The 13,039-nt window shown below is 42.1% G+C and overlaps 1 protein-coding gene across 2 annotated transcripts in view; it reads left to right on the top strand.

The window, feature by feature from the left end:
- Nucleotides 1-13,039, top strand: part of LOC111138564 (CDK5 regulatory subunit associated protein 1 like 1) — a 653,240-nt gene that overhangs the window by 452,423 nt on the left and 187,778 nt on the right. The window lies entirely within an intron of this gene.

Raw genomic sequence — 13,039 nt, 5'->3', positions numbered from 1 at the left:
GGAAAAAGAATTTTTTTTTTTTTCCACAATGATACATTGCACTTCTTACCAGCCATGCTCACTTTGATTTCTATCCCTTGCTGGACTGATTCAGGCTTCAGAGACTTTTCTGAATCTCTCAGGAAGAAGAACTGTGCATCCACACCTTTAAGAGGCACTCTGAAAAAGCTGATTTCCTTTTGCATTTCAGAGATCTTTTTGTACAGATCTGAAATTCCTTTCAAAATGGTCATTCCATTTTTTTTTTCTTTACACTGCCCTCCCATATTGTAGCATCATAAGGGTTTATTTGAAAGATGGCCAGTATGTAAAGCTTTTCTCTTCTGTTGGTTTTAGATGTAATCCTTACTTCCCTCATCTACAAATCAAGAAAGTCTTAATTCTCTAGTATCCTGAGCACTGGTTTGGGCAGTAGTCCTACCTGAGAAGGAATATTCCCAAAGGCATGTTACACGTTTCTTCTCCCATTCGACTTCCTCATTGAAGAAGCTGTCGCGTGAAATAGTATCAGTCAGTTTGCTGTTTGTTGGTGATATTGACAACTGGGGATTTCACTCAGTAACTTGTCTTCTACTATTATACTGACCATCTTGTGGAGCACGGGCCCTGCTCTCAGTAGCTGGCCATGAAGCTTTATATTGATGCTTTTGAAAAGCCGGCGTAGAAATTAGCACCTGGTGGAATACAGAAAACATTTAAGATCTGGCCCTTCACACTTGTGTTCCTCTGTGTTTAATTTCTTGCTAAACATGGATGGACTTCGTAATTCCAAAAAGATTTAATTAATCATAATTTCTGAAAGCATACCTGTAAAAAAATGGGATCAGAACAGTATTATGCCTACAGAAATCGCTCAGATGTTTTTTCCTTAGAGAAATGCAAAGTCTGGTTGAAACATGGGGGGGACTGAGCCATATGAACCAATGTCAGTCAATAGACGTGTCATATAATTTTCTCTGTTTTGATGTCTACTTTTGCATTTTTTTCTGTCCATGCATGACAGTTTTAACGTTTTACATGGAGGAGTTGTAAAAAATTAGTTTCAGTGGCTGATTTCGTGCAGCAAACATTAAGTCGGTTCCCACGAACAGCCCCCTGGTGCGACCCTTAATAAATGCAAACTTTATTTTTAGTAATGACCTTTTGTAATGTGAGCCTTGATCCATTGAGATGCTGTTCACTTTTGATGCATCTCCAAATCCCTTTTTTTATGCATTTTAAATCAACACACGCTTGCTCTGAATTTATGCATGTGGATAGACGGAGATGTAATTTAAACACATCTGTTCAAATATGCATTTCAGATCAACTTGGTGCCGGTTCTCATAATACGATGGAGTTTTTGACGGGTATTATATCCCTAAAGTACACAACAGATGGTATTTATTAGAGAATGAATAGAAATGAAGTTTAAGGATGTTGAGCTTTTTGTCTTAAGTCACTCATTTTTTAGTCATAAAACAATAATGGTCTGCAGTCCTCTGCCCCTTATGTGATAAAGCATCGTGTAAGACTAATTTCTTTCAGATGAGAGTCTCTCAGTCAAACTGAGATTAAAAATATCTTTGTGTTGAGTAGTCACCAGCGTTGAGAAAATTCAATGAGAAGGAGATGGGGGAAATAATAAGCATTAACAATGAGCTACTAGCTACAGTTAATACTTTGTAAGTCCTAGAGATAATGGATTTTAAAAGACAGTAGCTTCACTGAAAATCTCCATTCACTTGAGAAATATGTCAATGAATAGTTTCAGATGTATCAAAAATTATTTCCATACACTGGGGTCATTATTTCAGTGCCTAACATAAGATTTCTTTACTCACGTTCAGAGCTAACCTTTCCCCCCCCCAAATACTTGTACTAAGAATGAATGGCGTGATAGATCCATAATGAAGTGACTAAAATTCATATTCATCGCCCTTCAGATTTAAACTGTTTTCAATTAGGAGCTATACTTAAATGATTGCCATTTGCACAAATGTAGAAAAAGATGACAAAAACGCCTCGTGCCCCCCCTCCCCACTCTTTGAAGCAACCCCCCACCCGCCATGTACCTTTCTGCCCACACCTGCACAGGGGAAGCTGACAAGACCATCGGTTGCCCTTGTAATGAGGAGCCCTTGTTGGGAGACGAGTGACAATTGCACAGTGTTCGGACTTACAATAACTAGCTTTTAACACTTATTGCTTTCTCCTGAATTCATGACACTGGGAACCATTTCCAGAGAGCTGGATCAAGGATAAGAAACAAAATCTATATATGCATGCCTTTTTCTTGCATTTGATAGAAGCTATATTCTCACATCCACAATCAGATGCAAGGAAACCAGACTGAGATCACTTGTGAGCTATTATGGACTCCTGGAAACAACACCGCAAATAAGTCTTCTTCTCCGAGATTTAGACAGAGGGAGTGCAAACGGAAAGTGATGATTTGTGAGGGGACCTGCAGTTATGTTAGTCAGTAATAGAAAACATTTTAAAATATTTGAAATAATATAATTGCTTTGCACCAAGAACACGTACATGAATAAAAGATGTTAGCAGGTGTCCTGCTAGTATGGAGTCTCATGCTGTTGTATTTATTGGAAATATGCACATCATCAGCAGATTTAAATTTGTAAAAAGTAATCGAAACAGACGGCTTGAATAAAAACTCAGGCTTAAAATCATGTAACTCCTTTAAACTGAATTTCCAATTTCACAAAATACAGGTTTTGCATCAAATTACCTTTCTATCTTGGGTTTTTTCACTGTAACTCTGAAAATTTTATGTTTTTCTTGGTATTTCAGATTTTTTGCTTTAAAATACTATAAGGTACAACATATAACACCTCTGATAATTGACCCGTTGCGTAATTTGATAAAGATTTTTGTAGCATTTAAACTTTTTACTGATAGGGTCTTAATGTTTAATGTATCTCCGGGTTATCATTTGTGTGGTTAGTAGCACACAGAATTGTAAACATCACATTCTGATAGTCAATGTGCAGAGACACGTTTGCGTATTGTTTCATGTTCATCAGTGAAATCGATTTTAATAGAATCAGTTGCGTGGATAGCAGTTCCAACTTTAAATAAGGGACTAGTCACCTAGAATGGAATGTGCTTTTCAGGGCAAGTCTTTTCCCTCCTCCTAGTTTTGTTTGTTTCTTTCTTTGACACTATTTTTATCCCTTGAATGTTTTTCACTACCAGGGAAAATTCAGTCCAAGCCCTCAAGTCTTAATCCATTTTAAGTTATACTATGGCCTCCTCGGTGTTTCTTACAACTTGGTCATCTTGCTTTTCTTTTAAGCCTGAGTTTATGTCCTGCCCATCCTGCTCTACCCCCACCATTACGGGTATTTGCCCCCATCCCTGCTCCTCTGCTACTGCACGTATTTTTAGAACCTCAGGATGCATCAAGCCCTGGGGATACAACCCGGCCCCTGCCCTCATGAGCACTGTTCTCCTGATGCTGGGTACTGTGCTCGGTGTCTGGATTAGTAGCCTTCTTCTCCTTCATTCACCCCCAGGCCTCAGGTCCTGGAGTCCTGCTGCCTCCCTTGGTCACTCTCTCTGCTCCATTCCACCCACACAGGCCTCCACCCAAGTCGGCCACTCCCCAGTCCCGTATGGAGGATTGTCCATTTGCCACACCCCTTCCCCCCCATCCCGTCCCCACTCTCGCTGGACTAGGTAAGGCCATCGCTATCTCGTGCCTGTCATCCCTCTGTCTCAGGAGCCATTCCTCTCGCATGGCTGCCGTCCCCTTCCTGATGCACTGTGTGACCATGCTGCTCCTCCGGAAACCTCTGGCGGTGCCTTTCTGCCACACTTTGACATGCTGGTCCTAACCTTCTTTTTAGCCCGTGGTTCCCGTATTCCTCTTCCCGCATGCCACATCCTGTGCTGTTCCCGGTTTCTTTCTTTTTTGCCCGAATGCCTTCGCTCTGGCTTCTTCCTTCTGCTGTGATGCTTCCTCCCGTTCTCTCTGGTGCTGTTCAGTGCCGGAGCCACGGACGTCTGCTCGCGGAGCACAGGGAAGGTGGCAAGTCCAAGTGGAAACGACGTACCAGCTTCCAAAGATGAGGATGACAAAAGAATCTAAATACATCTCATTGGTTTTCGTATTGATCGCGTGTCGAAATGACCATATTTTATGTATTTGGGGTTATGTATTTTTAAGGTCTCCTTTTCCTTTTAAAACGATGATTAGAAAACTTAAAATTACGCGTCACTTGCCTTCGATTTCTGTTGGACACTGCTGCCCTCTGCCCTCCGAGCCATGTCCCTAAAGGCTGCTCGCATCTCTCTGCCCTCTGCATTGTGTTACTGTAGCATTTCCTTACAGCGCCCACATAGCACGGAAGCACCAGGCTGCGAATTCTCATGATTCCTGACCAAAGAGTGTGGCAATGAGGGCAAAGCTCAGACTTTGAAACCCAGATGCCTGTGATGCACATCACGGTTCTGCCCTCTGCTCACTTCATGGCCCCGGGGCTGGGGGGTGGGGGGTCACACACCTTTACTGAGCTTCGATTTCCTTTCTGTAAAATCACGATGATATTAGCACCTACCGTATAGGATTGCCAAGGGATTAGATGCGTTAACAGAGGGAGAGCACTTAGAGCAGTGCCTGACTCAGAATGCAGTGTAGACGTTGTCCGGAGCTACTCATATCACTGCTACTGCTTCTCTGGGTTGCACCTGACTGCGATCCGCCAAGGCACGGACAGCACCTCCCTGTCTCTGTGTAGCACAGGGCTCGGACAGAGAAGGGCCTTCTTCTGGGATACTGGTTAAGCTGACTGTCACATTTATTGTCAATTTAATTGATGCTATTGATGGAATTGAATTTTCCTTGAGAAGCCATCAAAACCCAGAGGGACTCCTCTGCCAACACTAAAAAAAAAATAATGTTGGGGCGCTTGGGTGGCTCAGGCTGATAAGCATCTGACGTCGGCTCAGGTCCTGATCCCGGGGTCCCAGGATCAAGTCCCATATCGGGCTCCTTGCCCAGTAGGGGGCCTGCTTCTCCCTCTGCCTCTTCCACCCTCTTCTAATGCTCTCTCTCTCTCTCTCTCACACACACACATAAATAAAATCTTTTAAAAAAAAGATTTCACTAGAGAGATAAACTCCACAAACATAGAATGTCCTTTCAGGTGCCCAAATATGTGTGATGATGGTTCTTTATTCATCTCATTTTCCCGTCCTGAGAGATACTTCCAAGTAGAAATACTCAAAGACCTTCCTCTCTCCCTTGCTCCCTCCCCTCCTTCCTCTCTCCCTTCCTCCCTCCCTTCCTTCATTCCTTCCTTCCGTAAAGCGTTTTGGACTCATTTCAGAGTGTGCCGTGTCTGAATGTTCTTACCGCGTGTCCCTGTGCTCCCGTATCTCTAGGAATCACTCTGCCCGCCCCCCATTTTAATTCCAGTGCATGCGTTTACCTCTCAGTATCATTCTCATGTGATTTTCTGTTATAGTCAGCTTGTTAATGTGCACATTTTATAAAAATATCATCATGTAACCGAAAACAATTCTTATTCAGGGTACCTAGAGAATGTGACTCTGTCTTGAGGGGGAGAGGGCTCTATGCAGGCAGCCTGCGTCTTAGAACTTAGCTGTGACGAGAGAATCATTGGCTGTCTCTTACCACCTGGGGTCTCTTCATTTACTGTTTTGATCAGAAATTGATTTTCTTAAAGCCGTTTGCTAAAGGAGCTGTTTTCTGTAATTGGAGCCACGTACATAGATTGACGTGGAATATAAATTCTAACGATACCACCCTTCGTTTCAGTTCATCTCGGCAGACTCCATGTTAGGAGGTGACAGTCCAGGCTCTGTGCGCCCGACCATGCCCTCAGACCTCTACATTTTTTCCTTGTGGCTCCTGCCTCCTCCCTGGCCCCCACTCCCACCCCACCCCTGTGTGGTTCCTAATTTCACCTTCTTTAAAGCTCATAATCCCATGTATTCCACCGCCCATCCTTGTCCCATACCCTTTTGTTGTTTTGAGCTTGACACCCTCAGCCCCGTCACCATTCACCTCTAGTGGTGGCTGGGAATGGTGCTTAGCCCGCTAGCAGGCTGTGCTGCCATTTTCTTGGCCCTTTACTTGTAGGTGTGCATTTTGTGTTCATTGGATTGAATCAAATCGTCTTTAAATCAGGCTTCGTCTAGCGCACCTTCCCACAATGGCCCCTCCTAGGTAGCATCACCCTTGTTATTAACATTGGTGGTCACGGACAAAACTTTTCTCCTGTACTGGTGTCTCGGACAGCGTTGCACCAAGATCTTTGGCACGGGCTGTCATTCCTGAGAACGATTCAGTTTAGCAGGTTGGAAAGGCCGGAGTCAGTATTCAGAGCCTGATTTCTTTGTGCCAATACTTCCATCTCCCAGAACCTCTGCCTTCTAAGAAGGTTGTTTCGATGTCCATGTTGTAGCAGAAAAGGAGTATCAGCATGTGAACCTTCATGGGTCTTTATAGCCATTGGTTGGGTGTGAATGATATGGAAGATGGAGATCCTTCGACTTCCGTGCCAGGCTCGGAACCTCTCAGGACTTGGTATCAGACCCCACTGTGGTTTTCTCAGTATCCCTCAGATTCTCTTGCCAAAGGTGATGTCATCAGGAAGACTTTCTAGACCTGACATGGCTTGGGACATAGCATGAAGTGTTAAAAATTAACAGGATTTCTTATTTTCTCACTGCCTCTGGGAGCCAAAGGCTACTTATGTCTATTAATGTTTCTCAGTCTCATGGGGCCCCGTCTCCTTAGCTCATTTTTGGTACCACTGAAAAAATGATAAAAATCTGAGCTGTCATGAATCTTTTCGTTGGCTACTAGAGGCACAGATTGGAGATCTGGTAAGGGTATTTTTTTCTGTTTCTTCTCACCGGCTAAAAGGATAAGTATGTGAGCACCTTTTTAACATAGGACCAAGTAACTGAATAACTGAGAAATGACTGAGAAGATAATGCTAAGTGGGTATTTTTGTGGGTAAGTAGCTATGAGATCATCTGCTCGCACTCGTGCTTCTAGATGAGAGTCTCAGACGACTTACTCTGAGGACACCTGACAGGTACCATTTCTAAGAAGGGAGGCCTTATTGGAATACCGTCTGGCACTTTTCATATTCTGCTGCCCAGCATCGGTGGGAGGCAGTTTATCTTTCAAGATCACAGCCTCTGAGAACAGCTGCTTTGTGCTTCCATTGCCATGTCTATAAAATGGGGGATATATTAGCTATCTCATGAGCTGCCTCGAGGATTGAACGAGTCGATATTATGAAAAACACTGACATGAGTGCCTGGCAACGTGTTCGATGTGGGTCAGAGAGGCTGGTGTCAAAAATGCCGCTGTTTCAACCTAATACTGAGCTCGTTCATGTGTGCATAGTTTGTAGATGATTTGTTCTCTAAACGGTGACTTTGGGGATTGTTGCAGTGTCCCGATGGTCCCTAAGGTAGTGGCTTTGTACTTGTGTATTTGAACCGTTTCTTGGTTTAGGATCAGCTACCGCCAGCATCACAGCGATGCCCAGTGTCCCAGTGCCGCTGATCTGGGGGTCGTAAGAGGCGGGCTGCCTCCTGAGAGCTATCATGGCAAGAACTGAGTTGTTGGGTGACGCACAATCAGGAAGAGCCTCAGGCTGTGTTCAGGACTGGGGCAGCATGCCTTGGGCAGGGCTGCGCGGCTGGGCCGGGCGACGAGCAACTGCCACTGGCCGGCTAGCCAGGTGTGGCGTGAGACTGGAAGTGCCCTTTCGGAGGTGGAGAATTCGTCCAGTTGGGGGTCCATCAGGCCGCGTCACAGATAGGGACAGGTCCTTTGAATGAAAGCTGCAGTGTCTCATGACCAGACACATTTCCTGTGCGTTTCGTAAGGAAAGGACTGTGACCGCCTGCTGTTTCTCTGGCACGGCAGCCACGGCAGCTTCATGGATCTTGCCTGCCCAGAACTTGGCCAAGACCATATCATCTAGCCAAGAAACGATATTTGAATGATGGGCTATATTACCTCCAGAAACAGGAGAGCAGCGGGGATGTAGAATCAGAATGAAGACTCCTCTTCCAAGTCTCCTACGTCTTCAGCTTCTGGGTTTCCAGCATGTACCCCTTTCTGCACAATTTTAAACCAAAAGTTGCAAGTAAACTCAGGTTATTTAAAATAAGCGTTGAATCGCTGTCAGTATTTTAGTTATTTCTAGAGCTAGAAATTTAAGGTGAAACAACGAATACACACACACACACACACACACACACACACACTTGAGAAAAATGCCTTCATTGTAAGCAGGACAGACCTGTTCCAACAGGTAGTATGGAAGCGGCAGCTGGCTAGCCTTTGTCCCAAGGAGAAGGCTGCCATTTAAAACACCCTCCGAATTGCCTCTTCTCTTCCGCTGCCAGATGGATGAAGGCTAGAAACTCACCTTTAGGTCTGTAAGTAAAATATCAAGACTGATGTGAGAGAAAATGGGGATTAATCAGTAATAGGTATGAGTATAGCCTGTTGCCTCGTCGAGTTCATTTATTCATCTCGCTGTCTTTTTGCCCTGTTCTCCCTTCCCTGTCACCTTTAAGCCATTGGTCACCATGAGTTCTGTGTGCTGCCTCATTCCTGCAGAGTATAAGAATATGAACATGACCCCATCCTTGACCAACAGATGCTTATGGTTTACTTGGAGGCATAAGACAAGGATACAGATGTGAAAGGTACCAGGCAGATCATAACAGGCTCATCCTAGGTGTATAGGAAGGAGTGTGACTGCACTGAGACACAGAGAGAAAACCAGGGAAGACTTCATCTGCAAGGTAGGCTACAGCTATGACTTGTAGGGATAGGTGCTCCTGGGTGACGGACCAGGACCGCCCAGGGAGGAAGTACTGATTTGAACTGTATCGGTGCGTATTTGGTGACAGTGGGAAGTGTTGGCTGCGGCTGTGTTTTGGGGAACATCATATGCTCCCGCTGTCCCCTCAAACTCCCCCTGGAGCATCTCTGGGAGTACTTAATGAAAATCAGAGTCATGGGCCTGGTTGGCTACAGTCTCTGCAGACAATAAGTAGTTTCGGCTTTGCGAATCACATGGTCTCAGTTGCAGCTGTCACAATTACTCCGTTCTGCTCCTCTAGCCAAAGCAGCCTTAGACAACATGTAAATGAGTGGGTGTGGCAGTATTCTAATAAAACTTTATTTACAGAAACAGGCAATGGCTGAGTTTGATCCTTGAGCCATAGTGTGTCAACCTGTGATAATGATATTTAGGATAGACTGAATTTAAACCAAACAAAATGAGAGTTCAACTAATAAGGAGTAAAGAATATAATTGTAAATCATGCTATACTGTGTTTTGATTTGATGCCTTCTGTCCCATGCTCACTCGCTCGCGCTCTCTCTATTATTTTTAGTATTATTTATGATGCTACTATACAAATTGCATTTTAGGATGGCAGAAAACTTGAAATGTAGTATCTCTGAGTACCATTTCTTGATGATGACAACACTTTCGTTAAAAGCAAAAATTTACCTGATTTCTTATAGTGCGCTGGGTATTAGAGGCAACTACATTATGACCATATAATTTTAGAAATTATCTTCCCAAGACCTGACATTTAGCCACCTTCCAATCACGCTTTCCTATTAAGGAATACTATGATCTGGGTTTGAGTCTCTAAAATTTCAATAAGTGTTTTTTTTTTTTTTTCAAAGTTTAATTTTAAAAGATTTAAGAAACTTACCTAACTTTATGATTTTTGCCCTGTCCTGATATTCGTTTAATTGGTTCTGCTAATGTGAATGCCCTTTCAAATATGAAAAAAAAATAAAGCAAGAAGGAAAAGTTGATTATTTCTGTAATTGGATTTTCTCTTGAATAAAATGATTTCGCCCATGTTATCTTTCTGACTTAAGGGATGGGGGTGGAGGGACAGTTTTCTTTCTCGTTCTCATCAGAAGCAGACAGAAGAAGGTATAGTCTGTTCCAAGGTATCAGAATACCATACTGGTTTTGGTTGTAATTAATTACTGATGCTGAATATACTCTAGTCCCTGCTTTCATTCCCAAATCTAAATTTCCACTGTGTGCAAAATAATTCCATCCAGGAAGAATTCTAATTACTTTAGTAATTATCATCTTATCTCTAAATGGAATTCAGACATGTGCTGCAGTTTATGAATGTTGGAAATGTTTCATTTCCTTTTCACCTTGAATAACAGAAAAATACACATTACTGAATCTGGCTTCATTGAACCTTATAATTCATGTTACCATAGAAACAGAAAAACTCATATAAGAATTGTGTTAACAGTACCATAGATAGTAAATACCTTCACTTCCACCAGAAATATCATAAAATGACTTTAATAACAGATGTGTAAAAATTCTTTGAAATTTAATATGGTTCCTTTTAAATATTATAACAATATTATCCAGTATGCTTACTTACACTTTTTAAAGCAGTATCTTTGGTCTTATGTAAGGCTCTGTGCTTATTCCAAAATATTTGCTGTGGAACGCAAGTGTAGTGTTACAGCATAAAAAACTTACTTTACACAGTATTTATTTAATTTTTAGTTAACAGTGATGATTCATTTGTTTTTCACTGGAAGCCCAACTATATATTCATGATTTATGCTGGGTTTACTAATGGCAATGGGTGACACGAAATTCTTTGCTGTCATGTGCGTCTGTGTGGCCCCCTCTCCCTTTTTCTGGCCTTCGTGACGGTCATTTTTCTTTCTGAGTTTCAGAAGCACTTTCCCACATACTTGATCACTTTTTAACCACTGGTATTTAATAATTTATTTTTTACCATTTTAAATTCTGATTTCTCAGAATAGCCAGAGATTTGCAGAGCCTTAGCAAGTCATTTGTCCTTTTATTCATATACTTTTTCCTTTTCCTATCTTAGACATACTACCTTTTTTTATTCCCAAAACTAGAAGGATGCCACATTTAAACAAAATAAGCCATCTGGATTTTTTTTCAGCATATTAAAAGTAGTTTTATTACTTTTGAAGAGAGGTAAAGATTTTTTAAAAAAAATCTAATTGCTACTACATTTTTCTCAGTGAGAGTCCTTAAAAGTCTCTCCTTGATTATAAATATCACTTATAATGAATATGTGAATTACCTATAGATTTTGACTAATATTTGAAAACAGTTTCTTCAGCCAAATAGATGTAAATTTCTCTCTAAAGGTCACACATTCTGTGTGTTCTAGTTTGAAGATCACAGATACTCATTCACAGGAATACATTGATATTCTTTGTATTCAGTTTCCAAACAAACAGCATTGAGGTTTTACTAACCCCATCTTCTTACCATTTATTTCCAGTCAGTTGCTTTATCCCAAGACAATGTGGTCTGTGTCAATGTCATTTCATCAAGGTCGTAGATTATAGGCATTGTCGAATTTGATGTTTTGGGTCTAGGTCCATTCAGGAAGATAAACTATACCAGGTGTATCTCCCGGAGGATATTTAATGCAGGACATTTACAGCACAGAAGTTAGAAGATTGGGAAAGTACAGAGAACCAGACAGGACTAAGCACTGAAAGCAGTCACTGCCAGGAGAGGTGGGTGAACGGAGTCTGTGTTCCTGGAACCCGGGAGCACCGACCCTGGGCTTGCTGCCTCCCCGGCAGCGAGGGACCACTTTCAGAGACACTGAAGCATATCTGTGCTCCCAGCCTCTGACCTCCTGTCATGCCTCCTTTCTCAAGGCCTTAAAAGGGGCCACAACTGCCAAAGGAACCAAATGTACTTTCTGGTCATAGAGCCCCAGTTACACCATAAAGAATATGCGAGTACGAGGCTAAGAGATGGCAGGAGTAGCACCAGTTTTCATCATGTCCAAAGTAATACAGTAACTGACAGAGTGGGACCCAGTTTGTATCACGGACTTTCTGTGACGTTGAGCTTTTTGAAATTGACAACATCCTGACCATTTTTTATTTGCACACAAAACAAAACAGCAATGTGAGTCAGCTTCCAGACTGCAAAGAGGGTGATTTCGCTCAGATTAGTCAGGTGAACTTTTCTGTTTGCGGGGGGGAAAAAAAGTCTAATGAACACCATCATTAGGTCAAAGGTTACCTATTCTTTTTTTTCCCTAATACTTTTCGGTGGATCCAGAAGCATTCACCAAGGTATCTCCTGATCATATTTGGGTCACAGAAGACATTAAGAATCAGGAGAAATGTATAGTCTCTTCCCCCTGGAATATCTACATACAATTTTGCTTGCTATTCTTTTTTTTTTTTTTCTTTTCTGCATGCAATTTTAAGGAGTCCACAGACTCCAAGAGAAGAAACCCTAGAATGACATAAAGACAGGACTGTACTGGCGTTGGAATTTCATTTGTGTTTCTTTAAACTCATCATTATAAGCGTGCCTGCCTGAAATGCACACTGTAGATCCACACCACCCCCTCACGAGTTTCCAGTAGGAGAGTAATTCTGGGTCCCTAAATGGCAAATACCATAGAGAGAGAAATAAATGGGTGGATGGGTGGATGGAGGGACAGATGGATGGACAGATGGGACAGACAAATGGGTGCACAGGTAGACAGATATCTGTTCATTTGAGCAGACTTCACCAAGGAGAAAACTATATACAGAACTCCTGACTATGCCAATTAAGGTAAGTAAAAACTTACCTGAGCTACTTTTATTTTATTTATTTATATTTAGTGAGTTTTAAGTTTTCAACTAGTGTTAACCAGTCTTCGTTTGTGTGGTTTTAATATTATAATTCCAGAAGCAAACTGAGTACTAGTATAATTCCTTCGTTAGATATTTTAGGAATTTTGTGAGGTTGCACTACAGCCAGAATATTATTCATATCTAGCGCATTTGGGGATTTTTTTTTATACTTAACACATAAATCAGTTCACCAAATGTTGGTGTCTTCTGATTTTTTTTCCGTGATAGAGAGTATCAAACTGATCGCGTCATGTGAGCGCCATTCATTTGTCTCTCACATGCTGACCATATAGTCCTTATATAGTTTTCTCCTAGTACTTACCCACAGCACAAAAC

This window comes from Enhydra lutris, unplaced genomic scaffold, assembly GCF_002288905.1.
Source record: "Enhydra lutris kenyoni isolate GAN:26980312 unplaced genomic scaffold, ASM228890v2 scaffoldscaffold93, whole genome shotgun sequence".
Taxonomy (NCBI): domain Eukaryota; kingdom Metazoa; phylum Chordata; class Mammalia; order Carnivora; family Mustelidae; genus Enhydra; species Enhydra lutris.
This window is presented reverse-complemented; position numbering and strand designations above follow the sequence as displayed.